At 36.5% G+C, this 22,412-nt stretch overlaps 1 long non-coding RNA gene across 2 annotated transcripts in view; it reads left to right on the plus strand.

The window, feature by feature from the left end:
- The window catches only part of LOC101130948 (uncharacterized), a 42,015-nt gene extending 20,954 nt beyond the window's left edge, over positions 1-21,061 (plus strand). Inside the window, exons 3-4 of one of the 2 annotated variants that reach the window (XR_010130720.1) lie at positions 8,099-8,189; positions 19,618-21,061. This is a non-coding gene — a long non-coding RNA (uncharacterized lncRNA). Of the gene's footprint in view, positions 1-8,096; positions 8,190-19,617 lie in introns of those variants that run through there. The other variant, XR_008671288.2, reaches the window with a different exon arrangement.
- The last annotated feature ends 1,351 nt before the right edge of the window (positions 21,062-22,412 follow it).

Below are 22,412 nucleotides of genomic sequence, written 5' to 3' on the forward strand. Positions count from 1 at the left end.
GTTTATCTAGAAAACCCCATTGTCTCAGCCCAAAATCTCCTTAAGCTGATAAGCAACTTCAGCAAAGTCTCAGGATACAAAATCAATGTACAAAAATCACAAGCATTCTTATACACCAACAACAGACAAACAGAGAGCCAAATCATGAGTGAACTCCCATTCACAATTGCTTCAAAGAGAATAAAATACCTAGGAATCCAACTTACAAGGGATGTGAAGGACCTCTTCAAGGAGAACTACAAACCACTGCTCAAGGAAATAAAAGAGGATACAAACAAATGGAAGAACATTCCATGCTCATGGGTAGGAAGAATCAATATCGTGAAAATGGCCATACTGCCCAAGGTAATTTACAGATTGAATGCCATCCCCATCAAGCTACCAATGACTTTCTTCACAGAATTGGAAAAAACTAGTTTAAAGTTCATATGGAACCAAAAAAGAGCCCGCATCGCCAAGTCAATCCTAAGCCAAAAGAACAAAGCTGGAGGCATCACACTACCTGACTTCAAACTATACTACAAGGCTACGGTAACCAAAACAGCATGGTACTGGTACCAAAACAGAGATATAGATCAATGGAACAGAACAGAGCCCTCAGAAATAACGCCACATACCTACAACTATCTGATCTTTGACAAACCTGAGAAAAACAAGCAATGGGGAAAGGATTCCCTATTTAATAAATGGTGCTGGGAAACTGGCTAGCCATATGTAGAAAGCTGAAACTGGATCCCTTCCTTACACCTTATACAAAAATCAATTCAAGATGGATTAAAGATTTAAACGTTAGACCTAAAACCATAAAAACCCTAGAAGAAAACCTAGGCATTACCATTCAGGACATAGGCATGGGCAAGGACTTCCTGTCCAAAACACCAAAAGCAATGGCAACAAAAGACAAAATTGACAAATGGGATCTAATTAAACTAAAGAGCTTCTGCACAGCAAAAGAAACTACCATCAGAGTGAACAGGCAACCTACAACATGGGAGAAAATTTTCGCAACCTACTCATCTGACAAAGGGCTAATATCCAGAATCTACAATGAACTCAAACAAATTTACAAGAAAAAAGCAAACAACCCCATCAAAAAGTGGGCGAAGGACATGAACAGACACTTCTCAAAAGAAGACATTTATGCAGCCAAAAAACACATGAAAAAATGCTCATCATCACTGGCCATCAGAGAAATGCAAATCAAAACCACTATGAGATATCATCTCACACCAGTTAGAATGGCAGTCATTAAAAAGTCAGGAAACAACAGGTGCTGGAGAGGATGTGGAGAAATAGGAACACTTTTACACTGTTGGTGGGACTATAAACTAGTTCAACCATTGTGGAAGTCAGTGTGGCGATTCCTCAGGGATCTAGAACTAGAAATACCATTTGACCCAGCCATCCCATTACTGGGTATATACCCAAAGGACTATAAATCATGCTGCTATAAAGACACATGCACACGTATGTTTATTGCGGCATTATTCACAATAGCAAAGACTTGGAAGCAACCCAAATGTCCAACAATGATAGACTGGATTAAGAAAATGTGGCACATATACACCATGGAATACTATGCAGCCATAAAAAATGATGAGTTCATGTCCTTTGTAGGGACATGGATGAAATTGGAAACCATCATTCTCAGTAAACTATCGCAAGAACAAAAAACCAAACACCGCATATTCTCACTCATAGGTGGGAATTGAACAATGAGATCACATGGACACAGGAAGGGGAATATCACACTCTGGGGACTGTGGTGTGGTGGGGGGAGGGATAGCATTGGGAGATATACCTAATGCTAGATGACGAGTTAGTGGGTGCAGCGCACCAGCATGGCACATGTATACATATGTAACTAACCTGCACATTGTGCACATGTACCCTAAAACTTAAAGTATAATAAAAAAAATGTGAAAAAAAGAAGAGCTAACTATCCTAAATATATATGCACCCAGTACAGAAGCACCCAGATTCATAAAGCAAGTCCTTAGAGACCTACAAAGAGACTTAGACTCCCACACAATAATAGTGGGAGACTAACACTGTCAATATTAGATAGGAATATTAACAAGGATATTCAGGACTTTAACTCAGCTCTGGACCAAGCAGAACTAACAGACATCTACAGAACTCTCCACCCCAAATCAACAGAATATACATTCTTCTCAGCACCACATAGCACTTATTCTAAAAGTGACCACATAATTAGAAGTAAAACACTCCTTAGCAAATGCAAAAGAATGGAAATCATGACAAACAGTATCTCATACCACAGTGCAATCAAATTAGAACTCAGGATTAAGAAACTCAAAACCACACAGCTACATGGAAACTGAACAACCTGCTCCTGAATGACTACTGGGTAAATAACGAAATTAAGGCAGAAATAAATAAGTTATTTGAAACCAATGAGAACAAAGACAACAATGTACCAGAATTTCTGGGACACAGCTAAAACAGTGTTAAGAGGGAAATTTATAGCTCTAAATGCCCACAAGGGAAAGCAGGAAAGATCTAAAATCAACACCCTAACATCATAATTAAAAGAACTAGAGAAGCAAAAGCAAACAAATTCAAAAGCTAGCAGAAGACAAGAAATAACTAAGATCAGAGCAGAACTGAAGGGGATAGAGACACAAAAAACCCTTCAAAAAGTCAATGAATCCAGGAGCTGGTTTTCTTAAAAGATCAACAAAATAGACCACTAGCCAGACTAATAAAAGAGAGAAGAATCAAATAGATGCAATAAAAAAAGATAAAGGGGATTTCCCCAGTGATCCCACAGAAATACAAACTACCATCAGAGAATACTTTAAAGACCTCTATGCAAATAAACTAGAAAATCTAGAAGAAATGGATAAATTCCTGGACACATATACCCTCCCAAGTCTACACCAGGAAGAAGTTGAATCCCTGAATAGACCAATAACAAGTTCTGCAATTCAGGCAGTAATTAATAGCCTACCAACCAAAAAAATTCAAGGACTAGATGGATTCACAGCCAAATTCTACCAGAGGAACAAGGAGGTGCTTGTACTGTTCCTTCTGAAACTATTCCAAACAAAAGAAAAAGAGGGACTCCTCCCTAAGTCATTTTATGAGGGCAGCATCATCCTGATACCAAAACCTGGCAGAGACACAACCAAAAACGAAAATTTCAGCCCAATATCTCTGATGAACGTTGATGTGAAAATCCTCAGTAAAACACTGGCAAACCAAATCCAGCAGCACATCAAAAAGCTTTTCCACCATGATCAAGCTGGCTTCATCCCTGAGATGCAAGGCTGTTTCAACATATGCAAATCAATAAACATCCATCACATAAACAGAACCAATGACAAAACCACATGATTATCTCAATAGATGCAGAAAAGACTTTCAATAGAATTCAACACCCCTTCATGCTAAAAACTCTCAATGAACTAGGTATTGATGGGACGTATCTCAAAATAATAAGAGCTATTTATGACAAACCCACAGCCAATATCTTACTGAATGGGCAAAAACCAGAAGCATTTCCTCTGAAAACCAGCACAAGACAAGGATGCCCTCTCTCGCCACTCCTAGTCAACATAATATTGGAACTTCTGGCCAGGGCAATCAGGCAAGAAAAAGAAATAAAGCATATTCAATTAAGAAAAGACGAAGTCAAATTGTCTCTGTTTGCAGATGACATGATTGTATATTTAGAAAACCCCATCATCTCAGCCCAAAATCTCCTTAAGCTGATAAGCAACTTCAGCAAAGTCTCAGGATACAAAATCAATGTGCAAAAATTACAAGCATTTCTATACACCAATAATAGAAAAACAGCCAAATCACGAGTGAACTCCCATTTGCAATTGCTTCAAAGAGAATAAAACACCTAGGAATCCAACTTACAAGGGATGTGAAGGACCTCTTCAAGGAGAACTACAAACTACTGCTCAAGGAAATCAGAGAGGACACAAACAAATGGAAAAGCATTTCATGCTCATGGATAGGAAGAATCAATATCATGAAAATGGCCATACAGCCCTAAGTAATTTATAGAGTGAATGCTATCCCCATCAGGCTACAATTGACATTCTTCACAGAATTAGAAAAAACTACTTTAAATTTCATACAGAACCAAAAAAGAGCCCATATAGCCAAGACAATCCTAAGCAAAAAGATCAAAGCTGGGGGCATCACACTACCTGACTTCAAACTATACTACAAGGCTACAGTAACCAAAACATCATGGTACTGGTACCAAAACAGATATATAGACCAATGGAAGAGAACAAAGGCCTCAGAAATAATACCACACATCTACAACCATCTGATCTTTACAAACCTGACAAAAACAAGCAATGGGGAAAGGATTCCCTATTTAATAAATGGTGTTGGGAAAACTGGCTAGCCATATGCAGAAAACTGAAACTGAACCCCTTCTTTACACCTTATACAAAAAAGATGAATTAAAGATGTAAACGTAGGACCTAAAACCATAAAAATGCTAGAAAAAAACCTAGGCAATACCATTCAGGACATAGGCATGGGCAAAGACTTCATGAATAAAACACCAAAAGCAATGGCAACAAAAGCCAAAATTGACAAATGGGATCTGATTAAACTAAAGAGCTTCTGCACAGCAAAAGAAACTACTATCAGAGTGAACAGGCAACCTACAGAATGGGAGAAAATTTTTTCAATCTATCCATCTGACTTAGGATTAATATTCAGAATCTACAAAGAACTTACATTTACAAGAAAAAACAACCCTATCAAAAAGTGGGTTAAGGATATAAAACTTCTCAAAAGGAGACATTTATGCAGCCGAAAAACATGAAAAAGAGCTCGTCATCACTGGTCATTAGAGAAATGCAAATCAAAACCACAATGTGATACCATCTCATGCCAGTTAGAATGGTGATCATGAAAAAGTCAGGAAACAACAGATGCTGGAGAAGATGTGGAGAAATAGGAAAGCTTTTACACTGCTGGTGGGAGGGTAAATTAGTTCAACCATTGTGGAAGACAGTGTGGCGATTCCTCAATGAGCTAGAACCAGAAATACCATTTGACCCAGCAATCCTATTACTGTGTTTATACCCAAAGGATTATAAATCATTCTACTATAAAGACACATGTACATGCATGTTTATTGCAGCACTGTTCACAATAGCAAACACTTGGAACCAACCCAAATGCCCATCAATGATAGACTGGATAAAGAAAATGTGGCACATATACACCATGGAATACTATGCAGCCATAAAAAAGGATGAGTTCATGTCCTTTGCAGGGACATGGATGAAGCTGGAAACCATCATTCTCAGCAAACTAACACAGGAACAGAAAACCAAACACTGCATGTTCCCACACATAAGTGGGAGCTGAAAAATGAGAACACATGGACACAGGGAGGGGAACATCACACACTGGGGCCCGTCAAGGGGTTGGGGGCTAGGGGAGACATACCATTAGGAGAAATACCTAATGTAGATGATGGGCAGATGGGTGCAACAAACCTGCACATTCTGCACATGTCTCCCAGAACTTAAAGTATAATTTGAAAAAGGAAAAAGAATGAAGATGAGTGACAAGTAACAATGTCAACAGATTTTATTCTTTTTGGTGACAAAGTAAATGTACCCATACTCCCTAAGACACACTGTTTGATCAGGAGGAAGGCAAAAAGCATTCTAATCTTTCATCACAATGCCCTTCAGAAACATCAGCGTGTGTGCATGCATATATTGTTATCTTTTGAAACTAATAAAAATCAGTCACTGAGGAAACATACAAACAACCACCAAAAGTAGAGCTGTTCTCAGTCTGCAATGCTCACCATGAGCAGAGACGTACGCTGATGTACAAAAACTTACCAGGCAGAACCCATAGACCATATAATCTTCACAAAAGCTAGAAAAACCAGTTTTGGACAATGTGACATTTTACAGAACACATTCAAGTTGGTACTGTCATGAGGGGAAACTCCCATAAACCAAAAGTTTCATGCAGAGCATGATTTTGGAAAGGACAGAGAATAGTAAGATACAATCTATTGGATGCAGTAACATTTCTGCTAATGGAAAGTCCAGTCTATATTATTGAATGAACAATAACCCAAAGGAGAGCTACATTTTATTAGGTTAAGAAAATGGAAATGACTTTGTGCTTTTCTCAATATGAATATTAAATATATATATATATATATAAATCCCTTTCACCAATTTGGTTACATGATCAAACTTAACAACCAACCACTAAAAGATACTGCCAGCACATGGGCATCCAAATCTTAGGATGATTTTGTGAAATTGTACAGGACACAGAGAAAGAGAGGAAGAAATTTTCAATCAAGCAAATTTAGCAAGATTTGGCAGACTCAGTTGCGCAGATGGGTTGAAATTTGGTCTTCCATTATTACTGTATCATTTACTCTTGTGTCATCTAAGGACAACCTTCTAACTAAGACTCTCTTATGCTGCAAATGATTATAATTTAAAGACCGCGAGTGTATAAAATAAGCTATTATATACGTATATATAAAATATACTCTAATAAATACAAAATAAAGAGTGTATGTATTAAAGAACCACTTGTGAACTCTTGGAGCCTGGGGGTAGCAACCAGCTACTTATACACCTATAGTAGTATGTATATCATCATCTAACTAGGTTTTCTTGATAAAGTTTTTACTGTGGAACCTCAAAATTGTTATTAAGACTTTTTTCTATCTCAATTTCTTTTCCCTGATTTACATTAGGTACACAGATAAGAAAGAAAAATAATTATCAGTCACTTAACTACCTTGGAGTTTCAATAGTGAATTCTTTGCTTTTTGAATGTTAGAATCTTTAATAATGAGGTAATTATAGCTCTTTGGCCATTTAATCTTCATATTCTAAAATTTAGTCATTGTCTTGCAGGAAGTTGTGCCTTTTTCCTGAGGTGTAATTTGTGCCATGAAAACTCACCTTAAAGGAGAAAAAGCTCCAGCGGAGAATATAATACTCATCAGGGCACTGTTTTCTCATTTATATGATATAAAAAACTAATTTGTGAATGCATGGGGCCAAGAAGGGAAGATGTCACAGAAAAAATTCCTTCATTTGGTGACTCAATGTATTCAGATTGGGTCATATCAAATGGTAATGTTGAAATTAGACATTTTACGTAACAATTAAAATTATTTACAGACATCTCTACTTGGATACCCCAAAGGGAACCCAATCCTAACATGCTTAAAACTGAACTTCCCCAGCTCCTTGCCCCTCCCCCAGAGAGAGAAAGAGGAAAGAGAGAGAGGCCTCTACTCCTCTTGTGCTCCTGATTTCAACATAATGCACCACCTCCCTAACCACACAATCCCAGTCAGACCCTCATCCCCTCTCACGTGGCTGTTACCAATGCCTCCTGACATTCCTGTCTTACCTCTCCCCAACCCATCTTTCACACAGTTCTTAAAGTGATAGTAAGTAATATCTAATGATATTTTCTAATCACAACAGTAATTTGGTTCATTGAAGTAAATTTGAAAAATACAACAAAATCACAAAAATGAAAATCTCACTACTCATTGATATTCACCATTAACATTTTGGTATCTTTTCAGCATGTTTGTGATAATGTGTGCATAATTTTGGAGGGTACATATTATATAACCTGTTTTTTAAAGTAACTTTCATATTGAAGTAATAATGTACATAAGTTAACAGCTTCATTAATTTTTACAAAGTAAACTCCATGTAACTACAACCCAGATCACTCACCAGAAGCCCTCATGGTGTCCCCTCCCACTCGTTATCTCCTTGAAGGTAACCACTATTCTAATGGCATTGACTATTTGTGCCTGTGTTTTAATTTTACATAAACAGAATCATACAACATGTTTTCTTTAGATTCTGTCTCCGTTCACTTAATATTGTAGCAGTAGTTTTTTTTTTTTCGAGACAGGGTCCCACTATGTCACCCAGGCTGGAGTGCAGTGGCACCAACTCAACTCACTGCAGGCTCGACCTCCCAGGCTCAGGTGACCATACCACCTCAGCTTCCCAAGTAGCTGGGACCACAGGCATACACCATCACAACTGGCTAATTTTTGTATTTTTTTGTAGAGATGGAGTCTCGACACGTTGCCCAAGCTGTTCTCAAACTCCAGGGCTTGAACAATCTTCCCACCTTGGCCTCCCAAGGCACTGGAATTACAGGTGAGGCACCGTGCCTGGCTTGTTTATTTTTATTATGTAATATTCCATGTATAAATATAACAAGATTCATTTATCCATTCCACTCTTATTAGAATCTGAATGTTTCTACTATTATAAATTATACTGCTATGGACATTCTCGAATGTGTCTTCTGGTGCACATATAGATGCATTTCTGTTGGGTGTAAACCTAGGAGTGAATTTTGGGGGTCAAAGAATACATGTTTTAGCTTTAACAGATACTGCCAAAGAATGTTCCAAAGTGGTTGTACAAATAATCTCCTATTAGTAGTATGTGAGAGTTTCCATTGCTTAACACTGTGGGTGTCAACATCTTGTCAACACTATGGGTTTTTATTGTTTTGATTTCTAAAGTTGCCATTCTGATGGATGCGTAGAGTTAGGATTTGAATTTGTGATTCCCTCACGGCTAATGTTTTCATAGGCTCAATGGCTATTTGGATATTGTTGTACACTAAATATTTGTGCCCCTGCCAAAATTTATATGTGAAATCCTAACCCCCAATATGATGGTATTAGGAGATAGAATTTTTAGGAGTAATTAGGTCAGGAGAGTGGAACCGTCATGAATGGGGTTAGTGCCTTTATAAGAAGAGACGAGGGAGAGATTATTTCTCTCTCTGTCATGTGAGGATACAATGAGGAGACAGCCATCTGCAAATCAAAGAGGACCATCAAAAGAACACAATCATGCTGGAATCCTAATCTCAGACTTCCAGCCTACAGAGCTGTGAGAAGTAAATGTGTGTTGTCTGACCAACTAGTCTATGGTATTCTGCTATAGTAGTCGAAGCTGACTGAAACAGCTGTCCTCTTTTGGAAGTGCCTGCTAAAAACTTGGGTTGTCTTTTTTCTTTTTCTTTCTTTTTTTTTTTTTTTTTCCTTTTGAGATGTTGAGATGGAGCCTCACTCTGTTGCCCAGGCTGGAGTGCAGTGGCGCCATCTCAGCTCACTGCAACCTCCACCTCCTGGGTTCAAGCAATTCTCCTGCCTCAGCCTCCCAAGTAGCTGGGATTACAGGTGCCCGCCACCATGCCTAGCTAATTTTTCTATTTTTAGTAGAGAAAGGGTTTCACCATGTTGGCCAAGCTGGTCTCAAACTCCTGAACTTCAGGTGATCTGCCTGCCTCGACCTCCCAAAGTGCTGAGATTACAGGTGTGAGCCACTGCGCCTCGCTTTTTTTATTGTTGTTGTCGTAGTTCTCATATTCTGAATACAAGCCCTTTGACATAGATGTCTTAAAATACTGAATATTAAGTTCTTATTTGTATTGTGAATATCTTTACCTACCCTGTGGTTTTATTTTCACTATTTTGATGCCTTTTTTTGATGGGATCTCATTATGTTGCCCAGGCTAGAGTGCAGTGGCTATTCACAAGTGCAATTGTAGCACACTATAGACTCAAATTCCTGGGCTCAAGCAATCCTCCCACCTCAGCCTCCTGAGTAGCTAGGACTACAGGTGTATGCCACCATTCCTGGCTTTTCTTGATGTCTTTTGATGAAAAAAAGTTTTTTTTATTTTAATAAAGTCCAATTTATTCATTTTTTTCTTTAGCATTTTTTTACCTTCAAAAAACTTGTCTATCTCAAATCATGAAGATATATTTGTATGTAATATTGTAGAAATTCTACTATTTTACCTTTTATATTTATATCTAAAATCCACATAGAAGACTTATGATTTCCACTCTGACATGTAAAGAGTTTGCAAGTCATCATTCCTGTCCTCACAACAAGAGGGCTGAAAATTTGAAAATCAACAATTCTTCTTAGATCCATCAGAGCATTGCAGTTACAAATCACAATGAAATGAAAAATCATTTTCATGAGTTTTCCCTCCAAAAGACCCACCAGTTTATCACAGTGAACATCTGAGAAAAATTCCCTCTTGCTTCCAGCAAAGACAGGTAAAAAGTAATAATTCTGAAATGTACTCAAGGGAAAAGTACCCATTTTGAAATATGCCCAGAGCATTCTGGTCTTCATTCTGTCCTCTGTAACAAAGGCTGGCTCTCAGGGAAACTACCACAGCCTTATCTGACCTGACGGAAGGTCAATTAGCTAACTCCAGCCTCGATTTCAGTCTCACATAAGCATAGGGGAGAAAAAGGCTAAGGAACTCTTCTAAAAGTCACAACCAGGGAATATAGCCCACCAAAGAGAAGAGAAAGGAGAGAGATATTTTAATCACAAAATAATATAAGATTATCATAAGATAGTAGGCCAGAACATCCAAGAACTGTGGGACAAGACAAAAGGTACAACATACATATAATGGGAATACTAGGAGAAGAATGAGAGGAAGAGGCAAAAGAAATATCAGAAGTAATAATGTATCATAATTTTCCACAATTAATAAGAAACACCAAGCCAAAGATCGAGAAAGCTCAGAGAATACCAAGGGAACGAATACCCAAAATTTAGGCATATGATATCCCAACTGTAGGAAACCAAAAACAAAACATCTTGAAAAAAGCCAGCAGGCAGGGGCGGGGGGGGGGGGGGTAATACCTTATCTACAGAGGAACAAGGATAGAGTTATATTGGAACTCTCTTCAGAAACCATGCAAGCAAGAGAAGAGTGGAATGAAGTATTTAAAGTGTTGAAAGAAAAAGACCACCAACCGAGATTTCTATATCCAGTGAAAATATCCTTCAAAAGTGAAAAAATTATAAAGGCTTTTTCATACAAACAAAAACTGAGGAAATTTGTCAGCAATAGATTTATTTGCCTTGCAAGAAATGTGAAAATTTCTTCAGGGAGGAGAAAAATGATATAGGTGAGAAACTTGGATTTACATGAAGAAAGGAAGAGTGTTAAAGAAGGTATAAAGGAAGGTTTTTAAAAAAAATACCTTTCTTATTCATATCTTATGTAATATATAATTGTTTGTTCAAAATAATAATAACAACATATATAGCTTCTGAATAAATAGAATAAATGCACCAATGTTATAAGGAATGAGAAGACATTGGGAAGATTTTGTTATAGTGTATTTGCACTTCCCATGAAGCTACATACTATTATTTGATAGTGAACTTAGATTATTTGTAAATATATATTGAAAACTCTAGGTCAAGGCCTGAAAATTTTTTAATCGATTTCTAAGAAAGGAGGGAAAATGGAATCATATCAAATGCTCAATTAAAATCAAAGAAGTTAGAAAAAGGGAAGATTTTTTTAAAAGTGAAACAAATAGAAAACAATTTAAAATGTGGCAGGTATTCAACTGTATCAATAATCACTTTAGATGTCAGTCCCTTCAGGCTGCTATAACAAAATACTATAAACTGAGTATTTCATAAAACAGAAGTTTATTTCTTACTGTTCTGGAGTCTGGGACGTCCACAATCAAGTCACCAGCAGATTCAATATCTGGTGCGAGCACACCTTTTGGTTTATAGATGGTACCTTCTTTCAGGGTCCTCATGTGGTGAAAGTTGTGAACAAACTTCCTTGGGCCTCTTTATAAAGGCACTAATACCATTCATGAGGGCTCTACCCTCATAACTCAACAACCTTCCAAAAGTCCCAACTCCTAATACTATCATCTTGGAGGGTAGTATTTCAAAACATGAATTTTGAGGGGACATAAACATGCAGACCATAGTAGATCTAAATGACCTAAATATATGAGTTAAAAGACAAAGGCTATCAGAGTGGATTGAAAACAAGACCCAACAATAATCCTACTTTAGACACAGGTTGAGCATCCCTAATTTGAAAATCCAAAACAAAAGTGTGCCAAAATCCAACATCTTTTGAGCACTGACATGATGATCAAAGGAAATCCTCATTGGAGCATTTCAGATTTTCAGATTAGGGATGTTCAACCTGTAAATATAATACAAATATTCCAAAGTCCAAAAAAGCCTGAAATCTAAAAAACTTTTGGTCCTAAGCATTTTGGATAAGGGATACACAGCTTGTGTAGAAATGCAGATTAAAAGTAAAGGGATGGAGAAAGATGTACCATGTTAACACCAGTCAAAAGAAAGCTAAAGAAGCTATGTTGATTTCAGATAAAGCAGAATCAAGGCAAGGAAATTTATCAGGGATAAAGAAGAGGGGATAAAGAAGAGTGTTATATATTAATAAAAGTGTCAATTCTCCAAAAAGACATAATAATCATTAATGTGTATTCCGAGAACCAGAATACATTATGAAAAACTTACAGAAGTATAAGGCAAAGTAGATGAATCCACAATTATAGTTGGAGATTTTATCTGTAATGGACAGATCCAGCAAGCAGAAAATCAGTGTAAGAATATAGTTGAACTGAACAGCACTGTCAGTCAACTGGATTTAATTGACATTTTTAGAACACTTCCCCAACCACAGCAGAATAAACATTCTTATCAAACTCACAGGGAACATTCACCAAGATAGACCACATTCTGGGCCATAAAAAATCTGTAATAATTTAAAGAATAGAAATCATACAAAGTATGCTCTTAGACCACAATTGAATTAAAATAGAAATCAATAAAAAATATCTAGATGGATCTCAAATATTTGGAGATTAAACAACACACTTTTAAATAACACATGGGTCAAAGAAGAAGTTTCAAGAAAATTAAAAAATAAATGAAAATAAAAATACAATTTATCAAAATGTGCAGAATGCAGCAAGAACAATGTCTAGAGGGAAATTTGTAATACTGAATTTACATATTGGAAAAGAAGAAAGACCTAAAATCAGCAACCTAAGCCTACACATTAGATAACTAGAGAAAGAGTTATATAACCCTAAAGCAAGCAGAAGAAAAGAGCTAATAAAAATTAGAATGGAAATTAACAAAATTGAAAATGGGGAAGAAATAAGAAAATCAACAAAACCAAAAATAGAGTAATCTAATTGATAAACCCTTAGCCAGGCTAACAATGTAAAAATAAATTATTAGTATCAGAAATGAAAGAGGAGACATTACTACTGACCCCTTGGCCAATAAAAGGATAATACAGACTATCTTAAACAACTCTATTCCCACAACGTGATAATATTTAGATAAAATGGACTAATTCCTCAAAAGATCTATAAAAACTCATACAATGAGAAATAGACCATCTGAATAGGCCTGAATCTATTAAAGAAATTGAATGAGCAATTAATAACCTTCCAAAACAAAAAGTACCAGGCCCAGATAGTCTCACTGGTGAATTCTACCAAACATTTAAGAAAGAAATGATAACAATCCTTCACAATCTCTTCCAGAAAACAGAAGCAGAGGGAACACTTCCTAATTTATTCTAATAGGCCAGTGTCACCTTAATACCAAAACCAGATGAAGATATTGCAAGAAAGAAAAATCATGTACCAATGTATCTCATGAATACAGGTGTTAAAATCTCCAACAAAATACGAGCAAATCAATCAATCCGTCACAACCATACAGCAGGTATGCAAGGCTGATTGAATGTTCAAAAATTTATTAATATAATCCATAAAATCAGGTTAAAGAAGAAAAATCATATCAATAAATGCAGCAAAAGCATTTGAAAAATCCAACATTTATTCATGATCAAAACTCTCAGCAAATTAAAAATTTAAGAAAACTTTTTCAGCTTGATAAAGAATATCTACCAAAAACCTCCAGCTAACATCATACTTAATGGTGGGAAACTAGTTGCTTTCTGCCTAAGATAAGGAATGAAACCAGGATGTCCCTCTCACCACACCTATTCAACATTACACTGAAGTCCTAGCCAATGCAGTAAGACCAGAAAAGAAGACAAAAGGCATACAGTTTGGGAAGAAACAAATAAAACTGTCTTTGTTCACATATGACATGATTGTCTATGTGGAAAAAAAAATTCCTGGAATAAGCAATTATGACAAATAGCAAGATTGCATGACACAATGTTAATATATTAAAGTCAATAACTTTCCTACATACCATCAATAAACAATTGGAATTTGAAATTCAAAGCATATCTTTTACATTAGCACCAAAAGCACCCAAAATAACTAGGTGTAAATCTGATAAAATATATAAATATAAATTAATCTGGCTTAGAAAAAATATATACATATATATGAGAAAAATATTTTTAGATAGATAAACTATATACATATATAGACAAAATATATAAATCTGGCCAGGCACAGTGGCTCACGCCTGTAATCCCAGCACTTTGGGAGGCTGAGGCAGGCAGACCACCTGACGTTAGGAGTTCGAGACCAGCCTGGCCAACATGGTGAAACCCCGTCTCTACTAAAAATACAAAAATTAGCTGGGCGTGGTGGCACGTGCCTGTAATCCCAGCTACCTAGGATATTTATAGATATATATATCTATATATCTGACAAAATATATATGAGGAAAACTATAAGACTGAAAAATATCAAAGAAGATCTAAATAAAGGGAAAGATTTCATGTTCAGGCATTTAAAAAAATCAATATTGTCAAGATGTCAGTTATCCCCAACTTGATCTATAGATTCAATGCAATCCAAATCAAATTCCTAGCAACCTGTTTTGTGAATATCAACAAATTGATTCTAAAGTTTATATGGAAAAACAAAACACTCAGAAGAGCCAATACAATATCAAAGAATAAAAACAATCTGAAAACTGACACTACCTGATTTCAGACTTATTTTAAAACTACAATTATCAAGATGATGTGGTATTAATTTAAAAAATAGACAAACTGATTTACACTTATGAACAAAATAAAGAGTCCAGAAATAGACTCACACAAATACAGTCAACTGACCTCTGACAGAGGAGTAGAGGCAATCCAGTGGAGAAAAGATAGTCTTTTCAACAAATGGTACTAGAAAAACTGGACATTTGTATTCCCCCCCACCAAAAAACTCGAGACACAGACCTTACACCTTTCACGAAAATCAACTCAAAATGAATCATAGACCTAAATTTAAAATTCAAAATGTTAACTTCTAGAAGATAACATGGGAAGAAAATCTAAATGATCCAAGGTTTGATAATGAGTTTTTAGAACATCAAAGGTACGATCCATAAAAGAAATCAAGTTGGACTTCATTAAAATTAAAATTTTCTGCTCTAAAAAACTCTTAAGAGAATGAAAAGACGAGCCACAAAAAGATAACCCAATTAAAAAATGGAAGAACTATCTGAACAGACACTTCATCAAAGAAGATATACATGTGGCAAATGATCATATGAAAATATGTTCAGCATCACATGTCATTAGGGAATTGAAAATTGAGATACTACCACACATGGATTAGAATGACTAAAATAAAAAACCTGACAATATCAAAGGCTGGCAAGAATGTGGACCAACAGGACCTCGCATCTATTATGGATGGAAAGTGCAAAATGGCACAGCTGCTTTAGAACACAATCTGGCAGTTTCTGATGAAGGTAAACATGGACTTAATACAAATACCAATATGCTCCTAAGTATTTAACCCAGATGAATTAGAATGTGTTTTGGTATTATGGCCACACAAAAACCTGCACACAATGTTGATAACAGCTTTATTCATAATTGCCCCAAGTGGAAAGCAACTAAGATGTCCCTCAATAGATAAATGAATAATTCAAACTGTGATACATCCATACAATGGAACATTATTTAGCACTAAAAAGAAATGTGCTACCAAGCCATTAAAAGATACAGAGGAAACAAATGCATATTGCAAAGTGAAAGATTCCAGTCTGAAAAGTTTACATACTCTGTCATTCCAACTACATGACATCTTAGAAAACGTAAAACAATAGAGGCAATAAAAAGGTCCATGGTTGCATGGATTCTTGGAGGGTGATGGAAGGGATGGATAGGTGAAGCACAGGGGACTTTTAGGACAGTGAAATTATTCTGTATGGTATTGTAATGGTGGATACCTGATATTATGCATTTGTCAAAACCCACAGAACTATACAGAACAAAGAGAACCCTAATGTAAACTATGGACTTTAGTTAATAATAATCTATCAATACTGGTTTATTAATTATAACAAATATACCACACTAATGCAAGACGCTGAAACCAGGGGAAACTGTGGGGAAGGGGGGATATATAGGAACACTTCATGATCCATTCAGTTTTTCTATAGTTTTAAGTTTTTGCTCTAAAATATAGCCTATTAATTTTTAACCCACATAAAATTGATTTTTGTGTGTGTTCTAAACTAAGGACCATAATTGCATGCAGAATCTATATTCATAGATACACATGTTGTGTGTGTGTGTATTGGGGGGGTAGGGAATAATGGAGGAAGCTCGGAGGCTCTCATAATCATCCAGTTGCAGGGTGATGGTGGCTCAGATCTGGGTGGTAAAACAGTATAATGAGACACACACGGATTCTGTATGTATTTTAAAACTGGAGCCCAGTTATTATTTTCTGTTATTATAGATTATTTTAGTCTGTATTACAATTTTCCAGAAATGCAGTTGTGCACTATATGCTGTTTTACATCTGGCTTTGTTCTTTCAACATGTTTTTGGAGCTCATCCGTGTTCTTTCATATATCAGCAGTTTGGTCTTATTTAATTGCTCAGTATTACATTGCATGGATGTTCCACAATTACCTTCAATTGTTTTCATTTCAAGGCTATTATTAATAAAGATTCTATGTTCATCCATGTGCAGTCTTTGTATGGACATATATGCATTTCTTTTTTTTCTTTTTTTTTTTTTTTTTTTGAGATGGAGTCTCGCTCTGTCACCTAGGCTGGAGTGCGGTAGCGCGATCTCGGCTCAGTGCAAGCTCCGCCTCCTGGGTTCACGCCATTCTCCTGCCTCAGCCTCCTGAGAAGCTGGGACTACAGGCACCTGCCACCACGCCCAGCTAATTTTTTGTATTTTTAGTAGAGACGGGGTTTCACCGTGTTAGCCAGGATGGTTTTGAACTCCTTGTGATCCGCCTGCCTCGGCCTCCCAAAGTGCTAGGATTACAGGCGTGAGCCACCCGCGCCCGGCCACATATATGCATTTCTTTTGAGTAAATATCTACAAGTGGATTTGCTAGACTGTACAGAAAGGGGATGTTTATACTAAACTGCCAAATTGTTTTTCAAAGTAGTTGTATAATTTTACATTCCCATAAGTAATGTATAAGAATTCCATATTCTCACCAATACTTGGTTATGTCAATCTTTTAAATTTTAGCCATTCTAGTGGGTATGTAGTGGTAGTTTAATTTGCATATCCTTAGTGATTAATGATGTTGAACATCTTTCCGTATGTTTCTTGGTCATTCACATATCTTCTTTTGTGAACTGTCTAAAATTTTGCCAAATTTTTTAGTGAGTTGTCTGTCTCTTATTGAGTTATAACTGACGAAGGTTTTATATCCAAAATACATAAAGAAATGTTATATGTACAGCAAATAATTTGACAGTTTGTAGTTTGCCTTTTCATTTTCTTAACAGTGTATTTGAAGAGTAGAAGTTTTGAAATTTTGAAGTCCAATTTATTTTCTTTTACAACTTTGTGTTCCAAGAAATCTTTGCCTATACCAAGGACATATTCTTCTGTTTTCTTCTAGAAGCTTTATCTCATTTCAGATCTGATGCTTAGGTCTCTTTTGAGTTAATTTTGTGTATAGAGTGAGTTAAGGGCTAAGATTCATTTTTTCCCCCACATGGATATTCAGTTTGTCTAGCACCATTTATTAGAAAAACTGTCCTTTTCTCCATTTGAATTACCTTGGTTTTTCTAATTTAGCAGCCACTTCTTCCTGTTCTCTCCTTTACCATTTCTTCCTCATCACCCCAGATGTTAAATATCAGAGTGATCCAGGGTTCACACTTAAGCATCTTCTCTACTTCACTCACTCCTTAGGAAATCTCATCCAGTCCCAGGACTTTATTGCTATCAATACGTAGATAATTCTCAAATGCATTTCTGATTCTTCCTCTGAACTCTAGGTTCATATGGCCAATAATCTACTCATCATCTCCACTTGCATGTCTAACCAATAAACGTCTAAAATTTCACATATTAAGATATAAGTATTAATTCCCCATACTTCCCCCACCATACCTGCTCCTTTTGCAGCCTTCACCACGTTAGTTGCTCCATGTTATGTAAGATCACATATCTATCTTATAGTTGCTCCATCTCCATGTCAGAAACCTTGGAGTTATCCTTGACTCCTCTCTTTTTCTCACAGAATATATCCAATCCAATAGCAAATCTCCTGGGCTCCACATTTAAAATACACACAGAATCCAAACATTTCTCATTATGCTATTCCTACCACTCAGATATGAGCCATCATCACCCTGCAACTGGATTGTTGTGAGAGCCTCCCAGCTTCCTTCCTTATTTGCCCCCTTCTCCAATGCACACATAATCTGTTAATTATACCCAGCACCATAATCATCATCTACTCAAAACTTTCCAGTATTGGCCATCTCATTCAGAGTATAATCTAAAGTTCTTACATAAGCTGCAAGACCCTCCAGAATATGGTCCCCTTGATATCTCCACGATCTCATATTCTATTGTTCTTCCCTTGCATGCTGTGTTCCAGCCACACTGGCCTCGTTGTCATACCTAAAATATGTCAAGCTGCTCCCATTTCAGGGCCTTTGTGCTTGTTGTTGCCTCTGCCTGCAGCGTTCACACCCTAGATATCTGCATGGCCTACTCCTTCCTCCCTTTGTGTTTCTGCTCAAATGTTATTTTCTTTGTGAAGCCATCCTTATCCACCCTAATAAAATAGCACCATCCATTTTCTACCTTGTTATTCTGCTTTTTTTTCTATAACACTTACAAAGAAAAAAGAAACACTGCATGTAACTTTCTTGTCTTCCCCTTCCAGAATGAAAGCTCCTCAAGAATAAGGACTTTGTGTTGTTTAATGCTATATTCTCAATAGCAAGAATAAAGCCTGCCACATAATAGGTGCTCATTAAGTATTTGTTGTCAAATGAAAAAACTCCTACCCATTCAATGTCTCTTTCCTGACCTACTTAAGAATAATAAAGAACTTTCTTTTCTCTCTAGACTCCCAAATAATTTTGTTTTGTATCTCTTCTGTAAGCCTATGAAGATCTCTCTTCACTATTTGATGATATCTTATTTGCATTTTATTCCCTGGCACCTAGCATAACATCAATTAACAAGTATTTGTTGAATAAATAAATGAATGAGTTGATAAGGGGCCTGTATTATAAGCATAATTACTGGGTAAATAGAATAAATCCTGCCCTATCTCCCTTCCTCATACTTCCATTCTTACTCTTATTCTTCTTCCAACCATCCCCACCTGAACCCTGAAACTGGCTACCCTCTCTCTTACCCATGCCTCCTCATAATCATATCTTCTTACTCTTACCTCTTATTAATCCTAGATAAGCAATCTTATAAACTTACTTCTAAAGTATAAATAGAAAATTTAAAACACCACCAAAATTAAATGTCTAATGGTTAATCCCCATCCTGTCCTTTCTTTACAGAGACAGTGCTCTGCAGGGAGTCTACCACTGTGATGGTTAATACTGAGTGTCAACTTGATTGGATTGAAGGATGCAAAGTATTGTTCCTGGGTGTGTCTGTGAGGGTGTTGCCAAAGGAGATTAACATTTGAGTCAGTGGGCTGGGAAAGGTAGACCCAGCCGTAATCTAGGTGGGCACCATCTAATCAGCTGACAGCACAGCTAGAAGATAAAGCCGGCAGAAAAACATGAAAACATTAGACTGGCCTAGCCTCTGAGCCTACATCTTTCTCCCATGCTGGATGCTCCCTGCCCTTGAACATCAGACTCCACGTTCTTCAGTTTTGGGACTGAGACTCACTATCCTTGCTCCTCAGCTTGCAGACAGCCTATTGTGGGACCTTATGATCATGTGAGTTAATACTTAATAAATAAATATATATATACACACACACACACATATATATATACACACACACACATATATATATCTGTCCCTCTAGAGAACCCTGACTAATGGAACTACTAATAAAAACTGGGGCAAAAGACATTGATTGGGTATTGTAAGTAGGTTATGCTCACAGTAGCAATATCTCTTAAGACTTTTTAAAAGACTTCCTAATAAAAGAGATTTAAAATACAGCAAATATCAAGTTTGTGCACTTTCAATTTCATTATCAGCACCACCTTCATTATCCAAAATTATTACTAAAGCTTATGACACATACAGCATGAGCAGCAGACAGAAAATTTTGAAGTCAGTGCCTCTGTGGTTCACAGGTGCAGAGGCAGACATCACAGCTGTCAAGCAGTTATTTACAAGTGAGACACTTCTCCAGTAGTAATTGACAACCTTCTTTAAGGGAAAAGAGGCTGCAAAACTGTGGAATATTAGAACATGAAGCCAAAGAGGAAAACTGACTTGCCTAAGGCCACTCAACAAATTATTCAGCCAGAATGGGAACTCATACTTGACTCCAACTTCTTATTCCTCGTGTTCTTACTCCTACAAGTTTTCTACTACTCAGGGGCTCTTTAGGGTAAATTAACCATGAAAACACACACACGCACACACACACACACACAAACTAATTCCATTCATATTAAGATATGCTTCCTTTTTTCTCTCCCCTATCCATGGTAGTAATAACAAGAAGTAAAAGCTTTTTCATTATAAAGTAAACTTCCATTTTTCTTTCTTGATATGTTTTCAGGTTTTCCTCTAAAAGTAATTAAAAGTACTACTCAAGTTGTTCCTAGTTGTCTAGAATGGCTTATGCTGCCATTAGCTTCTACAGCTGTCATTAGAGAAATGGACTGTACTTCTTCTTCACCTTTCACATGCAGCCAAAATTGGGTTACTTTAAAAGGCCAGATGTCAAAAGCAGATAAATCCTTTGTACTGTAATGAGCATAATGATGAATAATGGCACTTATGTTCAATAAACGATGCCCTGCCCATAAACAGCCTTTCCTCTCAGATATTCTATTTAATTCAATGATATATTCCAGGTAATTTGTGGAACTGAATGAGAAATTACCTTAAACAAGAAGACTTTGGAATTTACTAAAATATACTTGTTGAAACTAATTAATGGAAGCAGAGTTTGCATTAGTAAAATTATGGCATTAAAATCTGTCATTGCATGAATTCATCTTCCAAGTGGCCTGCCTTGGAGCAGGTGTACAGATGAGGGCATTGTGGCATGAACAATGTTGGTAGTAAAAGGCATGCTATTGATATCAATGTGCCATGGTATGTGGTGCTCTTTGTGTGTTTTAAGAACAGAGATAATCCATATAGTGTTCATCATCTCCCACTTAAACTACTCCAAAACCCAACTGATCTTGCTACCTATATTCCATGGAACTATCCTAGTAATCTTTGGAAAACATAAATCACATCACATCACCCACCCCCAACTCAAACTACTAATGGTTTCCCACCATAGTTGAAATAAAAATCCAAAATGCTTTCCATGCTCTATAAGACTGTAAAAAGACCTATCTCTAGCCTGCCTCTCTGACATTATCTTCTACTATTCTTTCCCCCTTGCTACTCCACACTAGTTACACTTGCGGTATTGATAGTTCTTAAATATTCAAAGATATTCCTTCCCCCAGGGACCTTGCGGTTTTTTTCTCCACTATATCTCATTTTTGCATGAATTGCAATTGCTTCCTCATCACATTCAAGAATCTGCTTATATATCATCTACAACTTCTATTCCCAGCAACACAGCAAACTACATACCTTGAAAAAAAAAACTTTCCCAGCGGAGAACAGCTAAAATTGCTTTAAAAATACATTTTTAGATACTTTAATTGTTTAATTGAGAAGTTTTAAAAAAAATCGTAGAAACCAAAAAGTTAAAGCAAAAACATTAATCTCAAAAGGTAAGAGAATACTGAAAACGATGCCTGTCCTGGGACAACGGCTGATCGCTGATAGTCCAGAGCTGCACTGTTCGATACAGTAGCCACTTGCCACCTGTGACTATTTAAATTTTTTTAAAAATTATAAATTTAATTTCTCAATTACATAAGCCACATTTCAAGTGTTCAATAATCACAGTGGCTGATGGATACCATGTTGGACAACACAAATACAGAACGTTTCCATCATATAGAAAGTTGAATTGGATGCTCTGATCTCAATTTTTAAACAAAACCTAGAGCCCATTGAAAGAGAAAGTTAGATTGGAGACCTCCTCCTATTTCAGGTACACAGATCCCCCTAAAGAAAAAAACACTACACCTACAAGGAACATCCGAGCTAAAAAGAAAATCTTTCCTCCCAAAGTAAAACAGGAAAA

This window comes from Gorilla gorilla, chromosome 15 (assembly GCF_029281585.2).
Source record: "Gorilla gorilla gorilla isolate KB3781 chromosome 15, NHGRI_mGorGor1-v2.1_pri, whole genome shotgun sequence".
Classification (NCBI taxonomy): Eukaryota; Metazoa; Chordata; class Mammalia; order Primates; family Hominidae; genus Gorilla; species Gorilla gorilla.